Source organism: Trachypithecus francoisi, unplaced genomic scaffold (assembly GCF_009764315.1).
Source record: "Trachypithecus francoisi isolate TF-2019V2 unplaced genomic scaffold, Tfra_2.0 Lachesis_group0, whole genome shotgun sequence".
In the NCBI taxonomy this organism is placed as follows: Eukaryota; Metazoa; Chordata; class Mammalia; order Primates; family Cercopithecidae; genus Trachypithecus; species Trachypithecus francoisi.
Genome location: NW_022681453.1, coordinates 136,777,238 through 136,794,962, shown reverse-complemented (window position 1 = coordinate 136,794,962; position 17,725 = coordinate 136,777,238).

The window sequence follows — 17,725 nt, the reverse complement described above, 5'->3', positions numbered from 1 at the left end:
CACGTGAGAGTGTTCTGAGTGCCACCTGGTGAAAACGCTCAGAACTGCAGGGTCCGCGCTTCCCTGAACCCAGAGCTTAATGGGGCGTCTGCGGGGAACTTTGCTTTTGCGTGGAACGTCTGAATGTATTTACAATCCAGACTTGGTCTGCCCAGTAAGGCAGCCACTAGCCAACGGGGGCTATTGATTTATTAATTGATACATTAATTTTAATTATTTTATGTTAAAAGCCGAAGTAGTGTGGAATGCTTTCTCCTTAAACAGGCTTTTGTTTTGTTTTGTTTTGTTTTCAGGACCATATTTCCCTTTAAATGCTGAAAATTTAGTGTAGGAATTGATATGTACTGTATGCATAAACCACACGCTGGATATCTAAGACTGGTGAGGTAAAATCTCAATTTTTATATGTTGAAATGATATTTTGGATATATTGGGTTATATGAAATATATTATTAAAATTAACTTCAGGCAGGGGGCAGTGGCCCAGGCCTGTAATCTCAGCACTTTGTGAGGCCTAGTCTGGAGGATTGCTTGAGGGAGCCAAGGAGTTCGAGAGCAGCATGGGCAACAAAGCAAGACCCTGTCTCTAAAAACAAATAATAATAACTTCACGTGTTCTTTTTTAATGTGGCTAGTAAAACATGTAAACTTTAACACGTGGCTCCCATTACATTTTTGTAGGACAGCGCTGGTCTAGTTGGTTAAAATTCTGGTTTATTGCTCACCTGGAATATGTCAATGGCTTTTTTGGTCTCCCAACTTTCCGTTATGCCTGTCTGGGTGATCCATGGAAAAGCATTACTGCTGGGATCCTGACACTCCTGTTGAAAATGCAGGCATACACTTTCAGTGGCCCTGGTAATCTGCAGAATAAAGTCCAGGTTTTCATGGCAACCTTCGCTACTTTCCACATTCATTCATTACCCAAGAACTAGATCAGAAAAGAGACTGATGACTTAGGGAGCAAGATAATATTTTTTGAGGCTTCATTCCTGTGCTTCTGAGGTACATAGAACAGGCAAGAAAGTGGTCCCAGAGGAGATTATTCCCAGAGAGGATTAAGGAAAGTATAAACGTTAAAAAAAACAAAAAAAATCACAGGCCAGGCACGGTGGCTCATGCCTGTAATCCCAGCACTTTGGGAGCCCGAGGCGAGGCGGGTGGATGGATCATGAGGTCAGGAGATTGAGACCATCCTGGCTAACACAGTGAAACCCTGTCTCTACTAAAAATACAAAAAATTAGCCGGATGTGGTGGCAGGCACCTGTAGTCCCAGCTACTCAGGAGGCTGAGGCAGGAGAATGGCATGAACCTGGGAGGTGGAGCTTTCAGTGAGCCGAGGTCGTACCACTGCACTCCAGCCTGGGCAACAGAGCGAGACTCCATCTAAAAAACAAAACAAAACAAAATTATAAACCTGCCTGGTGATTGAATACTTTGCTACCCTTTGTTCTAAGCTGCAAGGCTCATTTTCTTTGTGCAGTGTTGATGTTGATAACTATGCACTGAAACTTCTTTTTAAAGGAAGACCGAATTCCACCCCGACACCAGCCCCTGCTGCACTGATTCCATAAGACAAGAATTCCTACTTTTGAGATATCATGGGTTGGCATATTTTAGAGACTGCTCTTGGCCACTCTGGGCGTGGGAACACAGGTGGGATCTAGAGTAAAAGCCGGCCCTCCACTCCCTCACCCTTCCAGGTATGCCTGCTTGGCTTTGCGCTCAGAAGAAATGGGCTGGCTTTCAAGGGTGGCAGCTGGCAGATTTCCCTCCTCTGTATCTGCTCCTGCCATGCTTACTCATAACTCTAAAGCACACAGGCCCTTCTTTTCCCACATCTCCTCCCCTGGATGTTTGTGGGGATGCAGAGATATATAATGATCATGGGGAAAGAGCATCACCCATTGGCAGATGAGTGGGGGTTTTGGAGTAGTACTTACTTAATGGCAAGGTTGGAGTGAATTTTTTTAAAAAAGAAAACACTGTGTGTGACTTTAATTCAAAACAAGGTCATTAGCATAAGGCAAACCTTAGTGGATTTATCTACAGTCAAGGGAAGGTGATTTGGCTCTTATGACCTAACTTCCCCCAATTACACACTGGTCCCTCAAAGACCCAAAGTGGCCCTTGTTTTCTGGATTGTATGATCAGGTTACATGATGCTTTCCCATCCCAAGGATTGTAGACACCCTCTACCCAGGAAGAAATACACATGTATCAGTTTGGATACATGACCTCCTCTTAAAACTATTCACAGCAAGTCTTGACATCTGGAGGAGTTTCCACCATCCAAGAAGGAGAAGACTAAGGTCCACATGGGAAGCTGGAGGTGAATGGGAGAGACAGAGACTGTTCAGACAGGGGCTTTGGTTTCCTGTCTGCCTGTCAGAGCAGGAGGAGGTGGGCCTTGCAGCGCCTTGCATCTGTGTTGCTTCATTTGTAAGAAGATGGCTGGAATAGTGAAGAGCACAGCTGCCCCCACCCCCTTGTTTCCAGCAGACCAGCTCGGCAAGATCTTTCTACCTGCCGAGAGCCAGAGCTGCTTCTGGAAATATCTAAATTTTCTCTTCTACTGATGACAAAACAACGAGTCCAGTCTTTGCCTTTTGGAAACCAATAGGGGATTGGGAGGGGAGATACCATGCATTCTCTCTACCACAACCTCCCTCACCACCCATCTTCATCAGTCTCTATGCGTACTGGCCTCTCAGGTCTAATGGGCATCTTATGATGGTCTTTGTCCTATAACTAATGGAGGCTCCTCTCCATCTGAATATCTGCTCCTATCCTAAACACCTACAACCTGAAAGAGAAGCCTTAAGAGTCTCCAAGGGCACTGTCTTCACCAGTGGGGAAAGCCACTCTCTGCCTGATCACAAGGATGGGTGAATACTGCAGAAAAAAGGGAATTCTAATGGCTTTACCCAGAAGCTCCTGCAAAGAGGATGATCCTGTCACTGCTTTGGGCTTCACAAGATGGAAAAACTTTTCTTCCTTCTGTGCCAGTGAATGTTGCCTGTAACCTTACCCCTGAGCCAAGGGTGATGGTCTGTGAGAGAACAATAAGTTAGGGCGGCTTACAAGCTGGTATCCGAGGGAGGGGCAGATGGCTCTGTGAGGTGGACTGTGTTCCTGCAGGAGTGGGGTCTTCACATTTTACTCCAAGGACAAAGTTGTCAGGGGCGGTGGAAGGGAGAGGAGCCATGGTGCGTGCCCAGGTGGTGTGGTGTTTTGTGTTTTGTCATATGGAAACCACAAGTGACTCCGTCAATATTTTGGCAAACCAGTTCCCCATCTTCTGGAAAAAATCAAACTCTTCTTGCTTGCTTTCTTGCTTTCTTCACAATGAGGAAACGGGCAGCATTTTGGCTAAAAGTTTATAAACATAAGCACATATTTTCTGGTCACAAATCTTCTAGGTCCTGATTGATCTGAATTTCCCATAGGGGTGAGCAGGACCCACTTGTGGTTTGCTTATAGCTCTATCCATATGTAGAAGGTTTTCTTTTCTTTTTTATTGAGATGGAGTTTCGCTCTCATTGCCCAGGCTGGAGTGCAATGCTGTGATCCCGGCTCACCATGACCTCTGCCTGCCAGGTTCATGCAATTCTCCTGCCTCGGTCTCCTGAGTAGCTGGGATTACAGGCATGCACTACCACACCCAGCTAATTTTGTATTTTTAGTAGAGACAAGGTTTCTCCATGTTGGTCAGGCTGGTGTCAAACTCCCGACCTCAGGTAATCCGCCCGCCTCAGCCTCCCAAAGTGCTGGGATTCCAGGCATGAGCCGCCGCGCCCGGCCAGGTTTTCTTTATCTTTGGCAGAATGACTTTATTTATAAGCAAGCATCTTGTGTAACAGTCAGTTTTATGTGTCAACTTGGCTAGGCTAGAATACCCAGTTTTCAATTAAACAATAATCCAGGTATTGCTGTGAAGGTATTTTGTAGATGTGGTTAACCTCTATGATCAGTTGACTTTAAGTAAAGGAGATTATCTTTCATAATCTGGATGAAAGATAATCAGGACACATATTTCCCTGACAGATGCACCTTGTTTTCCCTCCTTAAAGGGTAGAGGCTATCTCCTGCTCTTTTCTGTGTGTCCTTGAGAGACCACTGAGGTAGAGTAATGCTGTAAAAAGAAAGTGGACTTTGGAATCAGGCACTGATTCTGTATTTGATCCTGGCTTTGTCACCTGCTAGCTGTGTATTCACCTCAACTTTCTTGTTTGTTCGTTTTGAGATAAGTCTTGTGCTATTGCCCAGGCTGGAGTGCAATGGTGTAATCTCAGCTCACTGCAACCACCGCCTCCTGGGCTCAAGCGATTCTCCTGCCTCAGCCTCCTGAGTAGCTGCGATTACAGGTGCACACCACCACGCCCAGCTAATTTTTGTATTTTTAGTTAGAGACGGGGTTTCACCATGTTCTCCAGGCTGGTCTCGAACTCCTGACCTCAGGTGATTGCCTGCCTTGGCCTCCCAAAGTGCTGGGATTACAGATGTGAGCCACTGTGCCTGGCCAGTTTATGGGCCTTCATTAGAAGTCAAGAGTGAAGCCTCCCATATATAAAATTAAATTTTTTTTTTTTTTTTTTGAGACGGAGTCTCGCTCTGTCGCCCAGGCTGGAGTGCAGTGGCCGGATCTCAGCTCACTGCAAGCTCCGCCTCCCGGGTTTACGCCATTCTCCTGCCTCAGCCTCCCGAGTAGCTGGGACTACAGGCGCCAGCCACCTCGCCCGGCTAGCTTTTTTTGTATTTTTTAGTAGAGACGGGGTTTCACCGTGTTAGCCAGGATGGTCTCGAACTCCTGACCTCGTGATCCGCCCGTCTCAGCCTCCCAAAGTGCTGGGATTTCAGGCTTGAGCCACCGCGCCTGGCCAAAATTAAATATTTAGGGTGGATTCAGTGGTTCAGGCTTGTAATCCCAGCATTTTGGGAGGATGAGGCAGGAGGATCTCTTGAGCCCAGGAGTTCAAGACCAGCCTGGGCAACATAACAAGACCTTGTCTCTACAAAAATAAAAACAGTAGCCGGATGTGGTGGAATGAGCCTGTAGTCCCAGCTACTCAGAAGGTGGAGGCAGGACAGTCTCTTGAACCCAGGAGTTCCAGGCTGCAGCAAACTCTGACTGCACTCCAGGCTGGGTGACACAGCAAGACCCTGAGTCTTTTTTTTTTTTTTAATTCCACATACTTACCAAACATCTGCATTTTTACCAAAAATCTCAAAGCAGGATTTCTAATGACAGATTAGGTATGTAAATTAGAAGTCTTCCCGCTGGCCCCTTTGTCTCTTAATGCGTGGCACCCTATCATCTGCCATTCTTTCCCATTCATTCTCTTTCACCCAGTCAGAAGCTCAGCTCAAATTGACCACTAGAGGGAACATGTGTCCTGTCCCCAACAGGGTTCTGGGTCCTGGCCTCAGGTGTCTGTAAATTACCTGATAGTCCCACTGGCGTTGTCACTGAGCTACTGGCCTTGGACGTACCAGGGTGAAGGCACTGTCCCTTAGTCCCAGATGCTGCCCCTTTCCGGTTTCTCACTTATGCTTTATCTGTCTGGTCTATACAGGAGACCAGCTGTGGTGGGAAAGTATAAGGAGATGCCAGGAGTGGCTTCAGATAGAAGTGGAGAGAACACTGAACTAAAAGTCAGGAGTTTCTGATGCTTGTCCAATATCTTGACAAAAAATCATTGTCACCTCTCTAGGCCTCAGCTTTCTCATGTGTAAGATGAGGGCCTTGAACTAAGTGACTCCAAGTTCCTTTTCTGGGCTAATATCATATGAATCTGAGATCATGATCTCCAGACTCCCTTGGTCCTGACTTTCGGGCTAATGCAAGCCACAGAGGAGATATAGGAGATAGGCTGGGGCACAGATTGCATTGAGGAAAATGCCTATGCATAAACAAGGTTTTGCCAACAATTCTGTATTCTTTAGAGCACCTCTGCAAGCCCAGTTAAACACTACTGATGTAGGGGGTTTCAACATACCAGGGACAGCTTTAGCAATCTTAGCAAAGTCTGCTTCTTTAAGGAATTGCACAGAGCACCAACAACCTGGAAGTCTTGTCCATGACCCATCCACAGTCTTCTCCATAAACTCATTATATAGCCTCACCATGATGGGGCTCCAGCTGGCATTGAGGAGGGAGTAATCCTTTGTATCAGACTGGAGGTGGCTACTGCTTGAGACCTGGTAAGTCCAAAAGAGGTGGTGGACTGTCCCCGGTATTCCAATTTGACTCATTCATTCAAGCATTTACCTAATAGATGAGTCTGTTTTCATCTTGCAGAGCAGGTACAAATGCCCAGAGGTAAGACAGAGCATGTCGGATTCCTAGAACTGTAAATGTGGAAATGTCTAGTAGGAGGGAAGAAATGGAAGGGAGGAGGCCAGAGGGAGAGCCTGGGGCCCTCCATCAACCATGTAGGAGTATGTAGGCTTTATGCAAAGAGGTTTAAGCAGGAGAATGAAAGGGTCAGATTGGCAGGTTAGAAGGATTTCTGCACACGGAAAGTTACAAACTGGTCAAGTCTCACTGACGCTGAGGAGCCTTGCTAATATACAATTCAAAGACACATTTTTTCCCCCTGCCTGTTTCCTTTCAGCTTCCAGCTCCTCTGTACCTCCCTCTCCTGCTCCCCAGGTCCTTCAGGTTCTGCTTCTAAGATGGTTCACCTTGTTTGACTGTGTAGTTTATTTTATCTACTTACTTTTGTATTGCAATCAGAAGGCTCAACCAGAGACTCCCTTTTCTGGGAGACAGAGTAGATGATTGAGTCCAGATAGCTAGCCCTCCCCACTGGGAATTTTGGATAATCCATTACATGACAACACCTTGTTTTATCTTCTACCTGGTTATTGTTTGAATTCACTGGTGCCAATCCGTCCTTCCTGTTCCCGGTACAGTTTCTACTTTTTCTGGTGCATTAATCTGGCTTACTCACAATTCCCTCTATATGCTCTTCTCTGCCTAAACAGATGGAGAGAAACATAGCTTCTTAAATTACTTATAAACAGACAAGCTCTTAAAGGCAAGGGGTCAGGGGTAAAGGAATGATCAACGATTGTTACTGCCATTCTGCAGGAAATTCTTCTTTTGTGAGCTAGTGGATGGTAGGGTGGCATTTGAATTCAGTCTGCAAAACTTTTCCCATTAATATGCCATACTTACTGCTGCTTGTCACTTAACTGCTCTGAGTATCAATGTTCAAATGTGTAAAATTGGGAATAACACCACCCTCCCTGCAGATTGCTGTGCAAACTGCATGAGGTAATGATAATGTGAATGGACCTGGCTCAGTACCTGCCAGAGCAAGCATTCCAAGATGCTAGTTTCATCTGAATTCAACAGAAAAAGAAAAAAATCTCTCCTTCTCCAGTTTGAGCCCAAAGAATTTTTTTAGCAATGATTATATTAACGAAGCCTGGACTGAAATCTTTTTTGGGATGAAGTTACTCATGAAAATATGAAAGGGATGACATCCAGTTGATGCTACTTCTTAGCACTTAAATTGCACACAATTCACTATTAATTCTGCCTACTTTTTTTTCATCCAGAAAGTATCTCTTTTTTTTCTTTTTGTTTTTTCTTTCTTTTGAGATGGAGTCTCGCTCTTGTTCCCCAGGCTGGAGTGCAGTGGCGTGATCTTGGCTCACTGCAACCTCCACCTCCGGGGTTCAAGCAATTCTCCAGCTTCAGCCTCCCGAGTAGCTGGGATTACAGACACCCACCATCATGCCCAGCTAATTTTTGTATTTTTGTAGAGATGGGGTTTCACCGTGTTAACCAGGCTGGTCTTGAACTCCTGACCTCAGGTCATCTGCCTGCCTCGGCCTCCCAAAGTACTGGGATTACAGGCGTGAGCCACTGTGCCCAGCCTAGAAAATATCTTATTAAAATATAACTGCTGCTTTCCCCCCAGGTGCTACTGCTCAGATTTGCTTTCCCCAATTCTACCCACACTAGGGTTTGGCAATTCAACTTTCCCACATCAGAAATGTTCAAGAGAAACTAGAGGATGGCTACAGAGTCAGTAAGAGTGAAGAAACCTCTAGGTACTGTCTCTTAGTCCTTGGTGGCCTCACTTTGAGAGCCTTACCCCTCAAAATAGGCTAACAGAGCCAACTGTAATGAGCATCTTCTAAGAATCAGGAGCCCTGGCCCTAAGTCTTTATTTTGCCAATATCTGCTGTGGCCTTGGGCAGGCCAACTTGCATTTCCAGGCCTTAGTTTCCTCATCTGTCAAAGGAGAGCAGCAGATTGAATACTATCTAAGGTGTCAGCTGTCTCATTCTGGGCTCTATGACCAGCCTCGGCTGCCCAGCATCTGGCGAAGAGGATACTCACAGTGATGAGCTGGACCAGCATCCAGACTGATCTAGGTGGCAGGTGCTAGCCAGCCAGAGCTTGGAGAAGGGGTGCTGCATGTCGGCGCCCCACCAGCCATCTGAGACCGCTCTGCAGCACGACGTCCAGCTGAGATCTGCCTACTGAACCTCCTCACAAAGGCTAGCTTCCCTCCTATTGGATGAGCATTGGCCTGAGGTTCTTCCTCAGCCAAGCAGAGCCTGTCTTTGTCTCCTGAGAGGCAGGGGACAGCAGCAAAATCCACCCCACTTCCCTTGCCAGGCAAAACGCTAAGCAATCGTAAGTTAGTAAATTACAATGCATTCGATGTGTAGAGCTGCCAGGAATTTTGGTTGTGTTAACCAGGTACTTGGAATAATTGGATCAATCTTAGAATGTTTTCCATGCCAAGGGTCACTAAGGTAACCAACAATGTCTAGGAACCAACAAGGACAATCAGTCCCTGTGTGTAAGGACAGTTGGACCTGGGCACCTCACCCTAGTTCTTAGCTCTGTCTTGTAGGAGCCCAGTTTCTTCATTCATTCAAAAAATATTAGTTAAGCACATATTATGTGCTCTAGGTTCTGGGGATATGGTAGTGAACAAAACAGGGCTTATATCCTATAGGTAATGACTAATTGTTGTGCTTTCTATACCCCAGGTACTGTTATAAATGTTTCTGCTTTATTTCTTTTAATACTTATAAGATCTCATATACAGTCCAAATTTGAATTTCACCAATTGTCCTCAAACTGTCCTTCATAGCATTTTCTCCCCAATCCAGAATCCAATTTAGAATTATATATTAATATTTCAGTGAGATGTCATGTCTTTTTAGTTTCCTTTAATCTGGACCAGTGCTTTAGCCTTTCTTTGACAGACATATTCATAACATACCATGTATATATATACACACAGGAATGAACTCCAATTCTTTCTGTTCTACTGTAGGCAAGTAGTGGTACTGCTAGCCAGTGAATAGTAGGTAATGTTAGAACACCACTTCATAACCCTGAACACATAGACCAGAGGAATACATTATTACTATCCCAATTTTACATGTAAGGAAACTGAAGCCCAGAAAAGTTTAAATAAGTTGCCCAAAGTTATACTACCAGTAGAAGGCTACATGCTGTTTATTTTATTAATAACCTTTGTATGTGTACAAAGGTTTTGCGGGTTACAGATTGGATTTCAGGCCATTCTATAGAATAGACAGGAGAGATGGCATATCATCACCATCTTCATCATCCCTATCTTACCAATGACTAACCTCAAAGAGGTTAGTTCAGGCTGGCTTGTAAGTAAAGGAGCAGGGTCCAGGACAGGTCTTCCAATATATCCCTTGCAGTGTCCCCTAAGGAAAACTTGGAATGATTCAAGATCCAGCAATATGTTCCACTTCACAAACGTTGGCTATTCCAAATAGTCTTTGCTAGAGTCGGAGAGAGAAGAGTCCTGACAGGCAGCAGTCTGGCAGAAGGTGGAGGAGACCTCTCTTCAAATCTCACCCCAACCACAGAGCTGATCCAATCCTGTTGTGCCCAGTGGCGGCCCCTCTCACAGGACTGGCTGCCCTCAGAATTGAATCTTCCAGGGCATGGCCTGCTGTAGGCCAGGCAATGGGACAGCAAAGCCGAGAAAGCACAGGGCATGTGTGAGCATGGACTAGCTGGCTGATGCAGGAGGCAGGGTAGAGATGATTTGAAAGACATTCTACTCTGAGACTCTGTTATCAAGCTAAAGGGAGCTTGCTGCCCAATGCACTACAAGCCAATACTATGATACCAGATTTTGAGAGAAGAAAGCCTTCTTATTGAAAGTTAACTCGCAAGGTGACAGGAGTGTGAGGCTCAAATCTGTCTCTCTGTGCTGGCTTCGAAGCAGTATTTTTATTAGAAAAGGTTCAGGGTGTGGATTTTGAGATTAGGTGATTGGTGGAAGAAAAGTGGAGGTCTGAAAAGTCTCTGGGCATGCGCAGTTGTCTCTTCATGATACCTCATGGATCACATGTGAAAATTCTAGGGGAGTTAGTATGAAACGTGTCATGTAAATTCAGGCTGGTGATGTCAGCAAGCTGGTTCTGCACAGACTTGCACTGGCCATATTGATTCCAACTGATGTTAGTCAGTTACTTTATCTCATAAGCAGAGAGAGTTTCAGTGTTAACAACAAATTATTTCTTTTCTTATCTGCCTTCCTGCAAAGTCAATTATTTCTATAAGTTACTGGTTTCATTAACTTTTGAGACACAGATTCATTTCTAATTTGACAGCCTCCTGGGTTAACAATAATAATCTGGAAAGATTCTTTCAAGAATAAGTGAGAAAATGCTGAGTAGGTGCCTAGCTCACAGTAGGTGTCTAAAAATGTGAGTGTTCCTTTCTTCCTTTCCACATATTCCTCCTACTCTCATCATTTCAACTCAGTATTTGTTTTATTGCTACATAATAGATGTACATATTTTTGGAGTATGTGTGATAATTTGATACATTCACAGAATCGAATCAAGATTGATGGGATATCTATAATCTTTTTTTCTTCAACTTTATTTTAAGTTCAGGGGTACATGTGCAGGATGTGCAGGTTTGTTACATAGGTAAACGTGTGCCATCGTGGTTGGCTGCACAGATCATCTCGTCACCTAGGTGTTAAGCCCAGCATCCATTAGCTATTCTTCCTGATCTTCTCCCTCCCCCACCTCCCACCCCCAGTGGGCCCTAGTAGGTGTTGTTCCCCCCGTGTGTCCCTGTCTTCTCATCGTTCAGCTCCCACTTATAAGTGAGGACATGTGGTATTTGGTTTTCTGTTCCTGTGTTAGTTTGCTGAGGATAACAGCTTCTAGCTCCATCCATGTCCCTGCAAAAGACATGATCTTGTTCCTTTTTATGGCTGCATAGTATTCCATGGTGTGTTTGTACTAAATTTTCCTTAGTCTATCATTGATGGGCATTTGGGCTGATTCCATGTCTTTGCTATTGGGAATAGTGCTGGAGTGAACATACGCATGCATGTATCTTTATAATAGAATGATTTACATTCCTTTTGGGTATATACCCAGTAAAGGGATTGCTGGGTCAAATGGTACCTCTAGATCTTTGAGGAGTTGCCACACGGTCTTCAACAATGGTTGAACTAATTTATACTCCCACTGACAGTACAAAAGTGTTTCTGTTTCTCTACAACCTCACCAGCATCTGTTGGTTTTGGCTTTTAAATAATTGCCATTCTGACTGTCATAGGATGGTATCTCAATGTGGTTTTGATTTGCATTTCTCTAATGATCAGTGATGTTGAGCTTTTTTTTTTTCATATGTTTATTGACTGTATAAATGTCTGGATTTGGTTTGCCAGTATTTTATTGAGGATTTTTGCATCAATGTTCTTCAGGGATATTGGCCTGAAGTTTTCTTTTTTTGTGGTATCTCTGCCAGGTTTTGATATCAGGATGACACTAGCCTCATAAAACGAGGAAGGAGTCCCTCCTTTTTAATTGTTTAAAATAGTTTCAGTAGAAATGGTACCAGCTCTTCTTTGTACCTCTGGTAGAATTCAGCTATCAATTCATCTGGTCCTGGGCTTTTTTGGGTTGGTAGACTATTTATTATTGCCTCAATTTCAGAACTCATCATTGGTCTATTCAGGGATTCAATTTCTTCCTGATGCAGTCTTGGGAGGGTGTTTATCAGTTTCTTCTAGATTTTCTAGTTTATGTGCATAGGGGTGTTTATAGTATTCTCCTGTGTTTGTTTATATTTCTGTGGGGTCAGTGGTAATATCCCCCTTATTGTTTCTGATTGTGTTTATTTGATTAATTTCTCTTTTCTTCTTTATAAGTCTAGGTAACCGCCTATCTATTTGATTACTTTTTTTAAAAAAAACCTCCTGGATTCATTGATTTTTTTGAAGAGTTTTTCGTGTCTCTATCTCCTTCAGTTCAACTCTGATCTTGGTTATTTCTTGTCTTCTGCTAGCTTTAGGGTTTGTTTGCTCTTGGTTCTCTAGTTCTTTTAGTTGTGATGTTAGGTTGTTAATTAGATATCTTCCTAGTTTTTTGATGTGGGCATTTAGTGCTATAAATTTCCCTCAACACTGCTTTAGCTGCATCCCTGAGATTCTGGTACATTGTTTCTTGGTTCTCATTAGTTTCAAAGAACTTCTTGATTTCTGCCTTAATTTTTTTATTTGCCCAGTAGTCATTCAGGAACAGGTTGTTCAATGTAGTTTTGTGGTTTCGAGTGAATTTCTTAATCTTGAGTTCTAATTTGATTTCGCTGTGGTCTGAGAGACTGTTATGATTTCAGTTATTTTGCATTTGCTGAATGTTTTACTTCTGATTATGTGATAAATTTTAGAGTAAGTGCCATGTGGCAATGAGAAGAATGTATATTCTGTTGTTTTGGGGTAGAGAGTTCTGTAGATATTTATCAGGTTCACTTGATCCAGAGCTGAGTTCGGGTCCTGAATATCTTCGTTAGTTTTCTGTCTCGATTATGTCCCTAATATTGACAGTGAGGTGTTAAAATTTGCCACTATTATTGTGTGGGAGTCAAGATCTTTTTGTAGGACTCTAAGAACTTGCTTTGTGAATTGAATCTGGATGCTCCTGTATTGGGTGCATATATATTTAGGATAGTTACCTCTTCTTGTTGAATCAAACACTTTACCATTGTGTGATGCCCTTCTTTGTCTTTTTTGATCTTTGGTTTAATGTCTGTTTTGTCAGAAACTAAGATTATAGCCCCAGATTTTTTCTGTTTTCCATTTGCTTGGTAAATTTTCCTCCACCCCTTTCTTTTGAGCCTATGTGTGTCTGCATGTGAGATGGGTCCCTTGAAGATAGCATACCTATGGGTCTCCTCTTTAGCCAGCTTGTCACTCAGTGTCTTTTAAATGGGGCATTTATTTAGCCCATTTACATTTAAGGTTAATATTGTTATGTGTGAATTTGATCCTGTCATCATGATGTCAGCTGGTTATTTTACAGACTTGTTTATTATTTATAGTGCTATAAGTTTTCCTCTTAACACTGCTTTAGCTGCATCCCTGAGATTCTAGTACATTGTTTCTTGGTTCTCATTAGTTTCAAAGAACTTCTTGATTTCTGCCTTAATTTTATTATTTACCCAGTAGTCATTCAGGAACAGGTTGTTCAATGTAGTTGTGTGGTTTCAAGTGAATTTCTTAACCTTGAGTTCTAATTTGATTTCGCTGTGGTCTGAGAGACTGTTATGATTTCAGTTATTTTGCATATTTCAGTTATGTAGTTGCTTCACAGTGTCACTAGTCTGTGTACTTTAGTGTGTTTTTGTAGTGGCAGGTAACAGTTTTTCCTTTTCATGTTTAGTGCTTCCTTCAGGAGGAGCTCTTGCAAGGCAGGCCCAGTGGTGACAAATTCCCTTAGCATTTGCTTGTCTGAAAAGGATCTCATTTTTCCTTCTCTTATGAAGCTTAGTATGGCCAGATATTAAATTCTGGGTTGGTAATTCTTCTCTTTAAGAATGTTAAATATTGGCCTCCAATCTCTTCTGGCTTGTAGGGTTTCCACTGAGAGGCCCACTGTTACTCTGATGGGCTTCCGTTTTTAGATGACATGGCCTTTTTCTCTGACTGCCCTTAACATTTTTTCCTTTATTTTGACCTTGAAGAATTTGATGATTATATGTCTTAGGGTTGATCTTCTTATGGAGTATCTTACTGGGTTCTCTGGGTTTCCTGTATTTGAATGTTGGCCTGTCTTGCTAGGTTGGGGAAGTTTTTCTGGATGATGTCCTGAAGTATGTTTTCCAACTTGGTTCTGTTCTCCCTGTCTCTTTCAGGTACCACAATCAGTCCTAGATTCAGTCTTTTTACATAATCCCATATTTCTCAAATAGTTTGTTAATCCTTTGTTATTATTTTTTCTTCATTCTTGTTGGTCTGTCTTATTTCAGAAAGATAGTGTTCAACCTCTGAGATTCTTTTCTCTGCTTGGTCTATCCTGCTATTGATACTTCTGATTGCATTGTGAAGTTCTCATGTTGTGTTTTTCAGCTCCATCAGGTCAGTTATCTTCCTCTCTAAACTGGCTATTCTAGTTAGTAGCTCCTGTATTGTTTTATTGTGATTCTTGGCTTCTTTGCATTGAGTTACAACATGCTCCTTTAGCTCAGCAAAGTTTGTTATTACCCATCTTCTGAAGCCTACTTCTGTCAATTCAGCCATCTCAGACTCTGCCCAGTTCTGTCCTCTTGCTGTAGAGTTATTGCAGTCATTTGGAGAAGAGGCCCTCCACCTTTTTGAGTTTTCAGAATTGTTTTATTGATTCAGTGTCATCTTTGTGGGCTTATCTACCTGCAACCTTTGAGGTTGCTGACCTTTGAGTGGGCTTTTTGTGGGGTATTTTTGGTTGATGTTGTTGTAGTTTTCCATTTGTTTGTTTTTCTCTTAACAGGGCGCTGACTTAGCAACCATAGGGCTGCTGTGGTTTTCTTGAGGTCCACTCCAGACCCTAGTTGCCTCAGTTTTTCCTGTACCTGGAAGTATCATCAGCGAAGTCTGTGAAACAGCAAAGATGCCAGCCTGCTCTTTCCTCTGAAAGCTCTGTCCCAGAGAAGTACTGACCTTTCCCTGGCCTGAACACTCTTGTAGGAGGTGTTTGGAGACCCCTTTTGGGAGGTCTCACCCAGTAGGGGGAATAGAATTCAGGACACACTTACAGAAGCAGTCTGGCTGCTTTTTGGTAGGGCAGGTTTGCTGTGTTGGCAGGGGTACTCTTTGTCCAGATGCCTAGACTCTCCAGAGCTGGCAGGCTTGAACAGCTGAGTCGACTGAACTGCAGATATGGAAGCCATCCCTGCCCCCTACCTTGTCCCAGTCAAGCTCCCTCCCAGGGAGAGAACAGGTCTTTATAAGCCTGGCTGGAGTAACTGCAGGCTCCCCACAGGAAGGCCCCACCCAGTGAGGAGGACTTGATTGGGGTCTGCTTAAAGAGGCAGTCTGGGCACAATCTGGCTAGGCAAATGTGCTGCATTAGGGGGTCCCCTCCTTGCCCTGACCACCTGCACTCTCCAGAGCTGGCAGGTGGGAATACTGAGTTGACTGCACTACGGAAATAGTGCCCACCCTTCCCGGGGGAACTCCTTCCTATCTCAGGCAGGCTCAGCCTGTTGCCCCTGGCTGGCTGGAATTCCAAGTCAGTGTGTCTTAACTTGTGAGGTGCTGTGGAAGAGGAGCCTGCAGAATGACACTTCTTGGCTCCCTGGATTCAGCCCCCTTCCTAGGGGAATGTATGAACAGATCTGCTGCCTCACCAAGGATTTGGGGGCTAGAGTATGTAAAAGTCTTGGGTCTCTGTGAGTGCCTGAGTGGCTACTCTGCCAAGACTCCACAGAGCTCTCTATATAGGACCCAAGGCCCTAGAGGTATGGGCTCATGAGGGGATCTCCTGATCTGTGGGTTGCAAAGATCTGTGGGAGAAGCATGGTTTCCTGGGCAGGGTTGCATGATCATTCACCACTTCCTTTGCTAGGGGTGGGGGTTTCTTTGGCTTTGTGCTACTCCCGGGTGGGCCATTTCCCCAACCTGCTTTTCTTCATTCTCCTTAAGAATTCTACTCTTTAAGCAGACCCCGATCAAGTCCTCCTCACTGGGTGGGGCCTTCCTGTGGGGAGCCTTCAGTTACTCCAGCCAGGCTTATAAAGACCTGATCTCTCCCTGGGAGGGAGCTTGGTGGACGCAGGGCAGGGGGCAGGGACAGCTTCCATATCTGCAGTTCAGTCGACTCAGCTGTTCAAGTTGATTGTCTAGTCAGTCCCATTGTGAAAACCTGGATATTTCAGTTGAAGGTGCTGTATCCACTTGCAGCTTTCCTTACTTTTTGTGAGTGATGTGGGCCACAGCTGCTTCTATTTGGCCATCACCACTGCAGGACAAGCCACTGAGTAAGGGACAGGGCTGCTCACAGTGGAAACCACAAAATAGCTCATTCTGCTCAGCACCTCACTTACTACTTTGCCAGAGAGACAGGGTGAGGAGCAGATCCTGAGTGAGCTTCCCTCAATGTCTGTGGTCTCTTTCCAGCTACCTGTAGGAATCCTTGGATATCTATCATCTTAAATATTTATCTTTTCTTTTTACTATGAACATTCAAATTATTGTTTGCCAGCTGTTTTGAAATGTTCAATTGATTAATGTTAACTATAGTCACCCTACTGATCTATTGACTACCACATCTTACTTCTCTAACTGTATATTTGTATCCATTAATTAACCTGTCTTCATTCCCCCTGTAACCATACCTTTCCCAGCCTCTGGTAACCACCAGCCAACTTTCTATCTGCATAAAATCCACTTTTATAGCTCCCACATGTGAGTGAGAATATGTGATATATGTCTTTCTGTGCTTGGCTTATTTTACTTAGCATGTTGATGCAAATGACAGGATTTCATTTTTTTTAATAGCTGAATAATGATTCATTGTGTGTGTGTGTGTGTGTGTGTATATATATATATATCTGTTTTCTTTATTGAGTCATCCACTAAGGAGCACTTAGATCAATTCCATATTTTGACTGTTGTGAAAGGTGCTGCAATAAACGTGGGAATGCAGATACCTCTTTGATGTGTTGATTTCCTTTCTTTTGGCTATATACCCAATGGTGAAATTGCTGGATCATATGGTAGTTCTATGTTTTCGGGTTTTTTTTTTTTTCTTTTTCTTTTTTGAGATGGAGTCTTGCTCTGTCACCCAAGATGGAGTACAATGGTGCCATCTCGACTCACTGCAATATCCACCTCCTGGGTTCAAGTGATTCTCATGCCTCAGCCTCCCAAGTAGCTGGGATTACAGGCACCTGCCACAATGCCCAGCCAATTTTTTGTATTTTTTGTAAAGACAGGGTTTCACCATGTTGGCCAGGCTGGTCTCAAACTCCTGACCTCAGATGATCCACCTGCCTCGGCCTCCCCAAGTTCTGGGATTACAGGCATGAGCCACCATGCCTGGTCTATTTTTTAGTTTTTTTGAGGAAACTCCACAAAGTTTTCCATAATGGCTCTACTAATTTATCTTCCCATCAACAGTTATGAGGGTTCCTCTTTCTCCACATCCATGCCAATATCTGCTATTTCCTTCCTTTTTTTTTTTTTCCCCCCTCATTAAACCTTTTAATGGGTCTCAAAATTCTGTGACAGATTTTTGGTCAAGTTGTTTCCATTAAAAAGTACTGATTTTAAAAACTAATAATTTAAAACTGCCACACGCTAAAAAGAAAATCAAAGTGGTCCACACAACATTCTCCTTTCTGTCTGAAGGTTTTACGATGCATTATTATCATTAATCAGTCTCTTAGTGCTAAACTTAAATGGCCAATTGAAACAAACA